The sequence below is a fragment of the Carcharhinus amblyrhynchos genome, chromosome 1 (genome assembly GCF_965287045.1).
Source record: "Carcharhinus amblyrhynchos chromosome 1, sCarAmb.v2.hapA, whole genome shotgun sequence".
NCBI classification, from domain to species: Eukaryota; Metazoa; Chordata; class Chondrichthyes; order Carcharhiniformes; family Carcharhinidae; genus Carcharhinus; species Carcharhinus amblyrhynchos.
The window spans coordinates 151,032,437-151,048,197 of record NC_137324.1 but is presented as its reverse complement, the minus strand read 5'-3'; positions in this window follow the sequence as shown (position 1 = coordinate 151,048,197).

Genomic DNA, 15,761 nt, shown 5'->3' with positions numbered 1-15,761 from the left:
TTCAACTTTGGGTTCAGCTCAACTGAAGGGCTGGCAACCCCTATTAGCATACTGAAACACTTACAGTGCTTCATTTAAATATAAATGAAACCCAATCCTTAACATGAACTTCGTCTCTATCTACAAAACTGAAGCACCAAGGCTCTATTATTTAAGCTCAATTGCTGCCTCATTAGAGTAATAGAATCACAGAGTGTAGAATGGGCCATTTGGGTCATCTAATCTGCACTGACTCGCTGACAGAGTATCCTATGTGTTCCCCACCCTATCCCCATAACCCCATACATTTCCCATGGCTAATCCATTTAACCTACACATTTTGGGATACTAACGGGCATTTTGCCATGGCCAATCCACCTAGCCCGCACATCTTTGGACTGTGGGAGGACACCAGAGCACCCGGAGGAAACCCACACAGAAAGCACAAACTCCACACAGACAGCACCCAAGGGCAGAATTGAACCCGAGTCCCTGGAGCTGTTTGGGCATCAGTGCTAACTGCTGTGCCACTGTGCCACCCTTTATTTTGTCATCTCAGCTGAGGTTTCCAGTCCTGCCCAGCACGCGGTAGCACCATCATCAGTATTCCTATCTTCACACCTCAGCCAACCCCCACTGAACCAGAAAAATAAATCCAGTTAGAGTGGCTGAAAGTCATGTCCTGTCAGAATCCCATTCCTAAGAGGTGACATAGTGATTAGCACTGCTGTCTCACAGCACCAGGGATCTGGGTTCAATTCCTGGCTTGGGTCACTGTGTGGAATTTACACATTCTCCCTGTATCTGTGTCTGTGTGTGTTTCCTCTGGTTTCCTCCCACAGTTCAAAAGACATGCTGGTTAGGTGGATTGGTTATGCTAAATTCTCCCTCAGTGTATGTGAACAGGTGCCAGAGTGTGGTGACTAGGGAATTTTCACAGTAACTTCATTACAGTGTTAATGTAAGTCTACTTGTGACGCTAATAAATAAACTTAAAAAAAATTCTGGCTTCAAATGAAAAGTAACAGAATAATGTTTAATTTGGATGTTTCTTATTGTTGTCTTCAAACTTAAAAGAAACATTTTTTGTAATCTTTGAAATTTCTCCAGAATTTTTACTGATACTGTTGTTGCCAAGCATGGTTTAGTTTTATTGTACAGTGAATCCAGCAACAACTGGCAACGATGTACACACAGAATTTGTAAATGTGCAATTAGATCAGAGTCACAATGATTCTGCCTGTCTGTATACCAGATGTGCCAATGCTGATGGAAGACAAGCAATGGCAAAGGCTTTTTGTTCTCCTCTATCGGGTTGGAGTGGTGAGAGGGCTGGTGGGTGGTAGGGGGAGGGATGGTGGGGGTGGGCACTGAGAGGAAGTACTGAGCAGGGAGCCTCAGGGCTTAGTAGTCAGGACCGCTGCTGTTTCTAATTTACATCAGTCACTCGGATTCTGAAACTCGATGCAACATGGTCAAATTAACAAATAATGGGAGGTGCGGTGAAACAAGAGGCAGCTCAGAAATTTCAGCATGAGTTGAATAAAGTATGTGAGCGGGCACAATACAGTGGGAGATGAAATTGAAAGCAAATAGAAGTAAAAAAGAGACAATTAAATAACACATGTACACCATAAGTAAAATAACTTAAAAGGGTAACAGTCGTGAGAGTCAAAGCTGACTTGTTGCTCATAATGTGTTGAACCGATGCACAGCCACAAAGTCAAAAAGCGATTAAACTACATAAGCAGTTTATTACTTATGAGTCAGCTAAAACTGCAACGCTCTGGTGAGACTATACTGTGATTATTGCATCCATTTCTGGTTGGCAGGACACGGGGGAACCATTCAAGTGGAGAGAAAAACCAAGATGTTGATCACTAGTGTGAAACTGCTGAGCAAAGAAAGGATGGACACTTTTTTAACTAAACTTTCTTTTTTCTAAACCTTTTTTTCAAACACTTATTTTCTAAACTCTTAGCTTGGAAAGGAGGCATGTCCGAGGGGGTTATAATTTTGCAGATAATAAGATAGACAGATAGTGACTGGAATGGAAAAGGTAAATTCAGAACTTTACAACAATTAAAATTTATACATATTCGGGGTGTAAGACTAATAAGTGGTAAATTTCTGGTGGTTATCAGGAATGCTTTCAAAGAACAAAGAAAATTACAGCACAGGAACAAGCCCTTCAGCCTTCCAAGCCTACACTGACCATGCTGCCAGACTTAAATAAAACCCCCTACGCTTCTGGAAAGAACAAAGAAAATTCCTTTCTCAGATAATAATTAACATATGGAACTGACCAGGTAGAATAATGGTGCCAAGAGCCCTGGATTCTTCTAAGATGCACTTTAAATGAATATTGCCAGGGTAAAGCATACTCCTAAGATAGGAAGGAACAACATGAGTTAAATGCAAAGTTCCTTCTGCACTATTTGAACAATATCTTTGCATCCCATCCTCAGGGGAGGAATGCCTACCGTGCCATTGTGTTTTATTTTCCTCATTTCTGATCCTTATTTTCTGTGCTAGGAATTATCATGGAGCTGCTCCCATTCTGTCACCACAACCTCACAGTGGAAGTGCAGCAGAAATCCTAGTTTCAATAAAGTTATGGTGAAATGGAAACAATCCTGAAGAAATAAGGCTTTTATCTTTTCAACTGTGGTGTTTTTACCAACTCCAAATAATTTCAATGCTTTTAAGAGACAACATTTTCCTGGATACATATGACATACAGTTTTATCCATGAGGTGCAATTTAAAACTGAAAGTGATCAGTTTCTCATTGGTAGAGGATGAAGGGATTAATTGATGACTTCTTCTTTGATTGCTTTTGTGCACCACCAAAAAATGATTTCAAGCCAGCATTTTTACGTCTCTTTTGTCACAACCTTGTTGCCACGGAAAGGAACTGTATTTCCTCCATTACTCACAGTTCAACAAAAGAGCTGTGCTTTGTTTATCACCTATTTTTCAACCGGTACTAATCTGCAACTGATTGTGTGATGACCCAGAACGTGCAAGGTCAGTTCTTCTTTCACCTTTCTGCAGGGACCATTCCCTCTGTGATACCTAGGTGCATTTCTCAATCACCCCCATTCTCCTCCCACAGCACCTTCCCATCAGAGCAGCATGGTGGCACAGTGGTTAGTCCCGTGTCTGCGAGGGTTTCCTCTGTGTGCTCCAATTTCCTTCCACAGTTCAAAGATGCTCAAGTTCAGTGGATTGGCCATGCTAAATTGTCCATTCGTGTCCCAAGATGTATCGCTGAGATGGAGCAGCCATGCTGAATGCGCAGGGCTATGGGAATAAGGCAGGAATAATATGGGGGTGGGGAGGTGGTGGGGTGGGGGGGGGGGGGGGAGCGGGGATGGTGGGACAGGAAAGTGGGCCTCTTTCTGAGAGTCAGTGCAGACCTAATGGGTCAAATGGACCTCCTATGAAAACAGAAGAGATGTTACACAGCCCTTTTTATCTCCTCTCGTCTCATCACTGCCCAATGTCCCAACCACATATTCCAGGTGAAGCAATGATTTACATCTACTTCTTTAAACCTGGTCTGGTGTGTGCACTGTTCACAATGCAGTCTCCTTTATATTGGGGTGAGTTCTAGTGTATGCGCTGTTCACAATGCAGTCTCCTCTACATTGGTGTAGGTCTAGTGTATGCACTGTTCACAATGCAGTCTCCTCTACATTGGGGTGGGTCTAGTATATGCGCTGATCACAATGCAGTCTCCTCTACATTGGGGTGGGTCTAGTGTATGCACTGTTCACAATGCAGTCTCCTCTACATTGGGGTGGGTCTAGTATATGCGCTGATCACAATGCAGTCTCCTCTACATTGGGGTGGGTCTAGTGTATGCGCTGATCACAATGCAGTCTCCTCTACATTGGGGTGGGTCTAGTGTATGCGCTGATCACAATGCAGTCTCCTCTACATTGGGGTGGGTCTAGTATATGCGCTGATCACAATACAGTCTCCTCTGCATTGGGTTGGGTCTAGTGTATGCGCTGATCACAATGCAGTCTCCTCTACATTGGGTTGGGTCTAGTGTATGCGCTGATCACAATGCAGTCTCCTCTGCATTGGGGTGGGTCTAGTGTGTGTGCTAATCACAATGCAGTCACGTCTACATTGGAGACGCTAAATGCAGATTGGATCACTGTTTTTGCCCAATGATTGTTTAATCCAGAAACATGACCCAGAGCTTCCAGTAACCTATCATTTTAATTCTCCAGCTTGCTCTCACACTGACATCTCTGTCCTTGGCCTGCTGAACTGTTCCAATGAAGCTCAGCGTGAGCTTGAGGAATAGAACCTCATCTTTTGATTAGATACTTTGCAGCCTTCTGGAATCAATGTTGAGTTCAAAATGTCAGACCATAAACTCTGTTCCTCCATTACTCTTCCTTTCCTTAGCTTACTTCATCTATCTTTCAGCCAACAGCATGCCTGCTCTCGACAGATGTTTTATTTCTTTGGGCTGGATTTTATACCCCACCTTCCCTTTGGGTGTATTTTTATTGGTGGTGAGGGGTCAAGTGGTGCTAGCCTACCACCTTCCTGGCCACCACCCAAAATGGTGGGATGCCCATTAGCCCACTCACCCATTGACCTATTGAAGCCCTTAAGTTGCCAATTAAAGCCTAAGAGCCTTGTTCTGCTTCCATCATCAAAATAAGGTGGATGAGAAATGGGAGACAGACGAGAGCGGGCAAGCCACTTCTTCATCAACTCTGGTAACAAGGCAGGAAGGAATGATGGGTATCTCCTTGGGGGATGCCGTATTAACATTGCACTTCCCACTGTTTTGGAAAAGTAGCCAGCATAATCAAGGACCCCATGCACCCTGGGCATACTCTCTTCCACTTTCTCCCGTCAGGAAGAAGATACAAAAATCTGAGATCATGCATGAACCCCAATTCAAGAACAGCTTATTTCCTGCTGCCATCAGATTTTTGAATGGACCTACCTTATATTAAATTGATCTTTCTCTACACCCTAGCTATTACTGTAAAATAGTATTCTGCACCCTCTCCTTTCTTTCTCCCCATGTACTCTATAAACGGTATGCCTTGTCTGTATAGCATGCAAAGAAACAATACTTTTCACTGTACCCCAATGCATGTGACAATAATAAACCAAATCAAATCAAAAGTCAGCACTGTTGGGAATGTTACCTATGATTCCAAATTCTTCCATTCAAACAAATGCGCCAAAATATTCCAGACCTCAATAACAATAAACAGTTGAAGACAGAATTTAATCAGGGATTTATGTAGCAAGTGCATAAAAATAACAAATAAAGAAAAGGGCAGTGGAATTAGAAAGAAATAACTGTCAAGATTAATTACATACTAGTTAAAGGGCTGTTCAATGTAATATCCAGATTGATCTTAATGGTTTCATTACAGCTTTTCATTTGCATAATTTAAATTATGGTCATGTTTCAACCTGTCCTCATTAATCCATTGCGTTCAATAAATTGTTAATATGCAATAAGTCAGTAAGTAATGAAAATCTGCATAGCTGGAATTAAAGATTAAGCCAATGAATAGACTAAGGTGCAACTAACTTCTGGCATAACAATATAACCCAGTATATATAAATTTGATTTTTCAAAGAAGAATCCATGTGATGTAGCAGGGCAGCTTGAGCTGATAATGTAGCCTATCAAAATATCATTGAAGACCGCTAATTAACTAGCTCTGGTGAAAATGAAAGTGTCCCATTTATCACATTGTCCTTGTTAAGCAATAACCCATTGATTCTAATTTAATGAGGAACCAGGATCACGTGATGTAGTATTTTGTTGTGTTGCTAAATCTTCTCTTTGTTTAATCAATGTGAATGCTTCTTAGATTTTTGCATTCTTTTCCTCACAAGTGCCATTATTTCCCACTTTGGTTCCAATTACATATTTTTAATACCTGCTAAGAATTATTCCAAATAATTTCAGATTCTTAGCAAGAGAAACAGTGTCATGGCAACATCAGTGATCTAAATAAAATAGCAGAGAGCTCCAACCAAAGTAATAATGAGGCATAGTCGCTGTAATTAAAGGGATAGCAATTAGTTATGTAATTAAAAGGACTGAGCTCATCTCTGGAGATAATTTATAAACCATTTAACAATGGTTTATGACTAGTGCACTAATAAACCAAATCATACTCTCCTCTTATCATGTGCTTCAGCACAGTCTTTTTCCAAAGCTCGTCGTTATGGCTAAAGAGTGTTTGCTGTACTCCAACCAAATATTGCAACAAAGGAATTTTCAGTCAGAAATAAAGTCAAAAAATTGCTCAGTAGGTCAGGCAGTGTCTGTGGAAACAGCAACAGCTTCAAAGGCCTGGATTGTGGTTCCTATTTTCAAGAAAGGGAACAGGGATAGCCCGGGAAATTACCGACCGGTGAGTCTAACCTCAGTGGTTGGTAAGCTGATGGAGAGGATTCTGAGGGACAGGAATTATGAGCATTTAGAGAAGTTTAGTATGATCAGAAATAGTCAGCACGACTTTGTCAAGGGCAGGTCGTGCCTTATGAGCCTAGCTGAGTTCTTTGAAAATGTGACTGAACACATTGACGAAGGAAGAGCAGTAGACGTGGTTTACATGGACTTCAGCAAGGCGTTCAATAAGATCCCCCATGCAAGACTTCTTGAGAAGGTGAGAGGGCATGGATCCAAGGGGCTTTGGCCTTGTGGATCCAGAACTGGCTTGTCTGCAGAAGGCAGAGAGTGGTTGTGGATGGGTCTTTTTCTGCATGGAGGTCGGTCACCAGTGGAGTGCCCCAGAGATCTGTTCTAGGACCCTTACTGTTTGTCATTTTCATAAATGACCTGGATGAGGAAGTGGAGGGATGGGTTAGTATGTTCGTTGACGACACAAAGGTTGGTGGTGTTGTGGATAGCCTGAAGGGATGTCAGAAGTTGCAGCGTGACATGGATATGATGCAAGACTGGGCAGAAGTGGCAGATGGACTTCAACACAGGTAAATGTGTAGTGGTCCATTTTGGCAGATCCAATGGAATGAAGGAGTACAATATCAAGGGTAGGAGTTTTAGCAGTGTTGAGGAGCAGAAGGACCTTGGGGTCCAGGTCCATAGAACTCTTAAATCGGCCTCGCAGGTGGAGGATGTGGTCAAGAAGGCGTATGGTGTACTGGCCTTCATTAATCGAGGGATTGAGTTTCGGAATCAGGAGGTAATGCTGCAACTTTACAAGACCCCTGTCAGACCCCACTTGGAGTACTGTGAGCAGTTCTGGTCACCTCACTACAGGAAGTATGTGGAAGCTATTAAGAGGGTGCAGAGGAGACTTACAAGGATGTTGCCTGGATTGGGAGGCATGAAGATAGGTTGAGGGAGCTAGGGCTCTTCTCCCTGGAGAGACGAAGGTTGAGAGGTGACCTGATAGAGGTTTATAAAATGTTGAGAAGTAGAGATAGGGTGGATTCTCGGAGGCTATTTCCCAGGGCTGAAATGGTCTCTACAAGGGGACACAGGTTTAAAGTGCTGGGGAGCAAGTGCAGAGGAGGTGTTAGAATTAAGTTTTTCACTCAGAGGTTCGTGAGTGAGTGGAATCGGCTGCCATCGGTGGTCGTAGAGGCAAACTCGCTGGGGTCTTTTAAAATACTTCTGGATGAGTACATGGGATTTAATGGGATTGGGAGTTATAGATAGTTCTATGGCCTGGTAGGTATGGATATGATCAGCGCAACTTATGGGCTGAAGGGCCTGTTTGTGCTGTAGTGTTCCACGTTCTATTTACTCAAAGGCAAGTTTTGTTGTGAGCCTTTAAAAATAGTGGGTGGGTCCTGATTCCAGGATCCCCTTCCCCATTCCTGGGAGGCTGCGCTTTGTGTAGTAAGATGGCGACGAGCCTACAACTATCTGAATGTGTTTTCCCAATAAAATTTACATTTGTTTGCAACAAAATGGCTCCAGCCTCAAATTATTACACTGGTGACAAGGATAAATCTAAATGATGCTGTATGCTTTGCTGTCAGTACCACAAACTTCAAAGAAGGATAAAGACTTTTGTGCTACTACCGTGTGAGTAATCCAATTAACCTGCTGTACTTTAGTGATCATGTTTTCAGTCTCAAGCCTTTTCAGTTCTTGCTCTATTTTCTCAATTAGACCATTATCTTGTGTTATGAATTTCCCTTCCATGCAAAAAAGCTCATTCCAGTTTAACTTAAGTGTCGTGCTAACAAGCCTAGTTTTCCACCCTTCACTACAGTGAGTCTACTACCATGAGAGGCAATTTTACACATTGCTACTTGCTACAGGAACCACCAAACATCCTGTGATGGGATTCCTTTCTCCATCATTACTTTGTAATTCAATATATATTCTCCAGTTGACATTCTATTAACTTTTCACGGTGTAACAATTTAAGAATCGAACTGACTGATGGATCTATGTTGACTTCCATGTTTACCGGAGAGCCATCCAATGCTGCTTGGCCCAAAATGCCCACTGGACAGCCTTGTGCTTTGGATGATATGGCTATTAATCAACTCCTCATCGAACTGTCTGACAACCGTATGCAATGACTGCCATTTCCTCCAGCCAGTGTTTTCTCCATTTGCATTCTTTAGATATATCTTAGCAAGATGAAGCTTCTTCTAGTGGCTGGAATACCACCCCCCGCCTCCTGTCACAAATGGACAGTTCTGTGCTCAAAGTTGGTCTGAGGTATTTTTACCTCCCTAATACCTACTGCAGTCATTGGGGGTCCTCACCTTATACTCCGCTACAGCTTAGTCACTTCAGCAGATGACTGGCAGTTGTTAACTCTGACTTCTCTCGATGTTCTGCCATGTCCATGGACAATGCTACTTGGTAAGCCATGTTGAGGGTTAACTTTGGCAATCTCGCCAGCTTACCTTGAATGCATTCACTTTTTAAAGCCCATACAAATGTGCTCTGCAATGTTTTCTGTCCTGAGATTTTCCAAAATTACAATGAATGGACAGTTCTATCAAAGCCAAGATAAAGTCTCCAATGTCCTCACTGGGGATGTTGATTCTGGTTCCAAGCCGATATTTTTCTGCAATCTCCAATGCCACAGTGGCAACAATGTTTTTGGCTTAGCAGGGGCAAGCAAATTCTTTAGTAATCCTGGGCCTGCTTTAGTTAGAAGTATCACATTTACTTCTTTTTCCCATTGCTTGGTTAACAACTGGATTATCAGGAACATCGAGGATGTCATTCCTAGTGACATACATCTGTAGGTGTTCCACACGCGCACTGAAAGACTCTCGTTCATATTCATACTCTCCCAGCCGTCCAATGATATCTGTCAACTAGCTCCCAAGGCCAGACCAACAATGTTTACAAGCAGCCTGTTCACCAAGACTGAATTTTTAAAACTACTGGGTAGTTTTTCCAATCCCACTTACTACAGGAATCATCCTGCGCTGGACAGATCATTAAAAGATCTATTTACCTCAAGTGGGAATTTCTGGTCCTCAGACAGGCGAGACAGCAAAAGTGAATAGTTCCTCAACTGATTTATTGGAGGCCTCTCCCAATCAAAACCCCACTTCTTTTCAGGACAGAAAAGAGCCACATGTAAGTTCAAGTATCCAACTGAATATGACTCTATAAAGCATTTGGATAAGTATATGGATGGGAAAGGATTAGAGGAATATGGGCCAAATGCAGGCAATTAGCCCAAGCTGGGAGGGCACCATGGTCAGCATGGGCTAGTTGAGCTGAAGGGCCTGTTTCCATGCTGTATTGCTCTATGACTCTATAACTCTGTGCATAAGTAGTTTATTTTATTTATATATTGATATGTATATGACCACAAGAGGATGCTATTACAACAATGGGGTCTGGCCGCATTCAGAATCAAACTTGTCATTCTCTTTTCCATTACTGACAAGGACCCTCATAAGTAGTCAGTAAAACAGGTTGCACATTTTTTAACTAGGCTATGATATGCACTCCAAAGATAGATAAGCTTTTTTTTTGTCTTTTGTGTAGCTTAAGTAACTTGCTAATTGACTGAGAAATTTTAGATTATTACAAGTTGGCTGATATTGGTTTCCTCTCTGTCACTTTCGCTAAGATATTACATGAAATATGCCTGTTGGAAAGCTATGCACAAGCACCATTTTTTAGATTTATTTCCTTCAGTCCAATCCTGGATAAAGGACAGCAAGACTGCCAACTGCCACATCACAATTTCTTTCCCACGGGCAAGGTGGCATTCCACTTTTGGAAGCCCTCCTTTAATGTACCTTGCCAGGCCTTTTTTAGTGGCCCCACTTTCTTCTTACATCTGATAGTGTCCATTTTATTGACATTCTGGCAACGTCTGGGAGGCTAAATGCCAGCCTCAGTCGTCTCTCCATTATGACAAATATTTGATCAAAAGCAGGATAAAGAGCTATAAGGAAAAGACAGCGAAGTGGAGTTAGGATGAGATGGAGATCAGCCATGATCATACAAAATGGTGGAGCAGGCTCGAGGGGCTGAATTGCCTACTCTTGCTCTTAATTCCTACGTTCCTATCATGTGAGGACCAATAAGGAACTGATTGAATAACATTGAATAACTATTTTCTGTTCATTCATTCTGTGCAGGCAGCTGTGCTAACAATGGAGGAGGCCCTTCAGTTAAGTACATAAGAAGAACAAGAATAGTCTTTCCTGCCTCGAGTCACCCTATCCCTCACCTTCCCTCAAATGAGAGACTCTTAAAACTCCCGCCCTGCCTCATTCTGGGAACTGTTTCTAGGCAGCCTTTACGTGTCCTGTTTACATCTGTTGTCAATGGCACATAGACCTGTGATATTTAAATGTGACTTGGCAGTTAGCACCACCATGGCCTGTTGCTGCCTCTCCTGGGTGGGAAGCAAAGTTGCCTGAATACCAGCTGGAGTTAAAATCTGCCCATAGATCCCTTTCCACCTTCCAAAAGTCAGTGGTAATTTGCTATTCAGGCAGCTCCAGCCTCCCCAAGTGAGAACTAGACCACAAGAGCACAAAGAAAGAAGCTTTGCACAAACTAAATGTGCAGATGCAGCTGCAGGAAACACATCAGGATCCAAACGATCTCAGGAAGGAGCAGAGGTGTTATTTTCTGAGAAGACCTTTCACTTTGGGGTCACAACTACATCCAGCTCTGAATGTGCTGAGGCTGTGCAATGTGCTATGAAAACACATGAGAACAAATTAGAAGCTTCACCCCACAAATAATTTGGTTCTTCTATGCCCCCCGAGTGCTGGATAATTTGGTTCTTCTATGCCCCACGAGTGCTGGAAAGTGAATCATTAATGATGGATATACTGACATGCTGAGTCGCAGGGATGATGCAATGGTGGGGGAAGGGTGAAGTCAATGGAAACGCGATTTTCTGAGACAGTTTCTGTACTATTTTGCTATGGGTTTGCAGTGCAATGAATGGTTATCGATGCTGTTCAGGTTGGGACCTGGTGTGTGTGTTTTTCTTTTCTAATGTACTATTCCTGTGTGAAAGATGAGAACAATATTCCTTCTCTGCCCTGATACCACTGGAGCTCTGTTAAAGCAGTTATTAAAAGTAAATTGACACAGTGCAGAAATAGCACATCAGGGTACTCTCCTGAGAACTGAATTATTGATGTTGGGGAGGCCAAATAAGCAACAATATGTTGGCAGAGTTTGCTTCCGCTGTGACTGAGCCATGACATTTACAGAAAACAGAAATCTGCAGGCAAGAAAATACCACTGGGGACCCTTTGGTTTAATGCGTTAGTCTCTGTATCTCACTGAGCCACTTTAACGGGAAAATTGAAGTCGTTTACACGACAGTGTCAATTTGTTTTGCCAAGCAGGTTTAACCCATTTATTTCCCACTTATATTACATCTTACAGCAGTTTTCCTTGGAGCTGCGACAAATATAGATCAGCAATAAGTAAAGCTGTCATGAAGATCTTTGGTAGCACCATCCTAGGAGCGTTCTGCCTGAAAACAACCTGCCAATTCTTAAAGTTTGCATGGAGATGTTTGTTCTGTATATCATGTTTCGATGGTTACCAGTGTGCATTTAAAACGCTGCAAAAGGGATTGTGCTTTGTCACAAATAAACCTGTTCATTTTCTCGAATGTGCTGTAAGGAGAAGAAAGCCACGGCAAGCACTGGTTCTGTGGCAGGAAAAAGCAGCAATTTGATGAGGTTTTTAATGACTGTCGATTTGAGCATCAGGCCGTAAGGGATGTGGGTGAACAGTCCAGCTATGATAATCTTGTTACTTGCAGAATGAAAAGTCAATACTGTTGTGAAATTATGTATGTAAGGTTAAAAATGTGGCATTTGACAAATGTAAATAGTGAAAAGAAATGCTAAAACAAAAAGAATTTATATTGCATTGTTTCTTTAAAAAGGTCTCTATGTGTGGATTTTAAATTGCAGAGAGCAGACTGCAGAAGCAGGTCTTTGCAACAATGTATCAAAGCCCAGCAGTCAGTATTCCAACCTAACCAAAACAGACTTTTGAATTGGACCAATGAATTTGAAGCAACCACGCAGAGACACAGAACCAATGAAATTCAAATGTGAGGGTTGTTGACAGACTCAAGCCACTCAGATCACAGGAATACTATGAAGTAATTCCAGGTATATAAACCCGGACAAAGGGGTGGGGGGTAACTGCTGGTGTATACTTGCCATCTCTTGAGTTGGAAGGAGAGTAGGTGAGGCTCTCAAATAAATCCTGCAGTTTCATGTATATCTTCATAAAGTCACCATCTAAATAGAAAGAGAGACCAACTTAGAAAGTATTCCAGATGGGAGCATTACCGGAGAAAGTTCAGACTTCTAAGAGATGCCTGTTTGTATTTATTAGTTGAGAGTGACTGAATTCTGTAATGATTTATTTCATTATTCCTGAAGGAGTTTTGTAATATTTAAACAGCGTTCTATCAGGATTTTATTCAGTTTGTTAATTGTTTTAATAAGATTGACATCAGTTTAAAAATGAAGACCTGTTAAATGTTCATGATAGAGAGCGTCAGATTCTGCTTTAATTTACCAAAACCAGTAACTTCCTATTACCTCACACACAATCATATAAGATTACGAGGTGAAGTATAACCCTTTGAATGGTTCCAAAATCGAGCAGAGGGAAAAATCACTTCTGTGTCGTAACAATACTGTTTCAAACACTTTTTGTTCAGTATTTTCTTTTGTTTTAATCTCCTTGTTCACTGATCACCATATCCTATATTAGGGAAATATTCAAACTCTGAAAACTCTTCCAGCAAAGAGGCACAGTGGCATAGTTGTTAGCACTGCTGCCTCACAGCACCATGGACCTGGGTTTTGGGTGACTGCCTATTTGGGGTTTGTGCATTCTCCCCGTGTCTGTCTGGATTTCCTCTGGGTTCTCTGGTTTCCTTCCACAGTCCAAAAGACATGCATGTTAGGTGGATTGGCCATGCTAAATTGCCCCTTAGTGTCCATAGATGTGTAGGTTAGGGGGATTAGCAGTGTAATAAAAAGGTGGCGGGAGTAGGACCAACTGGGGATCAAAAAGGGTTTTTACACATTAAGGCAATGCATCGTAGAGGCATGAAATGAATACTTTGTCTTTACCAAGGAAGAAGCTGCTACCCAAGTCTCGATAAAAGAGGAGGTAATTCAGACACCAGGTGGGTTCAAAATTGAAAAGGAGGAGTATTAGGTAGGTTATCTGTACTTAAAGTTGATATGACACCAGGACTGGACAAGATGCACCCAAAGATGGTGAGGGAAGTAAGAGCGTAAATTGCAGAGGCATTGGCCAGAATTTTCAGTCCTCCTTAGTCCCAGGGATGATCTTGGAGGATTGGAGAACTGTAACATCCTTGTTCAAAAAACAGTGTGAAGAAAAGTCCAGCAACTACAGGCCATTCATTTAACTACAGTGATGGGTAAACCTCTAAAAACAATAATAATACTCACAGGGAGAAATGTTAGTTAATTAACGAAAACCAACATGGATTACTGAAGGGAAAATCAGGTTTAAATAACTTGCTGAAGTTTTTTGAAGAGGTTTTTTGAACAGGATTGATGAGAGAAATGTTGTTGATGTGATGTAAATGGACTTCCAAAAGGCATTCAATACAATGGCACACAACAGACTTTTGAGCAAAGTTATAATTCATGGAATAAAAGGGACAGTAGCAACATGGATATGGAATTGGCTGAGTGACAAGAAACAAAGTGCTGTGGTTAATGGATGTTTATCGTGCAGGAAAACTTTCTGTAGTGTAGTTCCCCAGGGGTCAGTATTGGGACCCTTGCTTTTCCTGATACATATAAATGACCTGGATTTGACGTACAGGACACAGTTCCAAAGTTTGCAGACGATACTAAACTTGGAAGCACTGTGATTTGTGAGAACTTCAGAAAGACATAGACAAGTTAGTGGAACTGATGGGCAGGGGCAGATAAAATTCAATGCAGAGAAACATGAAGTGATTCATTTTGATAGGAAGGACATGGAGAGACAATGTATAAAAAAGGCTACAACTATAAAGAGGGCGCAGGAGCAGAGGGACCTGGTGTGTATGTGCACAGATCATTGAAGCTGGCAGGACAGTTGGAGAGAGCAGTTAATAATGTATACATGAGTTTTATAAATAGGGACATAGAGTACAAGATCAAGGAGATCGTACTGAACTTATACAAGACACTAGACCTCAGCTGGAATATTGTGTACCGTTCTGTGTGCCACACTTTAGGAAGGATGTGAATGTATTGGAGAGAGTACACAAGACATTTACAAGAATGGCAGGAGAATGACACTAAGTCCTGGTGCTATTTGGAGAGCTGGTGCAGTCACATTGGGCTAAAGGGCCTCCTTCCACAGTGTAACAATTTTGTGATTTTGTCTCAATGGAAACATTCAGAAGGTAAGTTGCTCATTCAGAGAGACAGTGCAGCCACAATGGACCAAATTACCTCCTTATGCATCATAACAATTCCATGATTCTGTGAAGTTGTTGTCCAGTTTTAGTTGATTAATATAATCTAACCTCAACCACAGGAAAAGAGAATGGGTAAGTCTGGCAATGGAAGATTCTACAGGGCCGTAACTTCCTCATATTGGCAATCAGCATTGGATTGCCATTCCGTGCTTACAGAATGATGCCAGATATCTTCCGTGTCTGTCTCATCCAACTTTCTGATTTGGGTTGGGTAAGGCTTGGCAGTGCAGCTATCTCCAGAGCCCAACGTCACAGTGCAGCAGAGTCGGGCTCACCAGGCAAAAATATAATGAGGTTGCTCAATGAAATTAGTAGGCCAGGAAGAATGTAAGTGTCTCAGGTAGGTGGATAGGATTTGGGGATGGGAGGCGATCAGAAGCTAGGGAGGGGTGGGGGGATGTTGGACATCAATGATGGACAGGGCGGGGTAAAATTGGGTTGAGACTGCTGGCTGGGGGTTAGTTTGGGTGGATGCAATCAGGTGGATCCTCTCTGGTTGTGGGAGGGTGGTGAGAGTTGCACCCGTGGACAATGGCAGAAAAGGGAGAACGTGAGAAGTGTAAATGGGGACAATTCCTTTTCAAGTGGGGTGGGAGGGAATATCATGGGGGGTTGGGCATTGGTTATTCGATGGATAGTGGGGGAGCGGAGGAGAAGTTAGGAGTGGTAGGGGACTCCCCTGGGTTTGGGGTCAGCCTGGGTCTTTACCTTAGTTACACAGAAGTTAGAAGAGGTTGTAATCCTTCTAACTTGTTCTGGGAAACTCTTGGCCTAACCCTGGCTGAATCATCTGAAGTTTGTGATT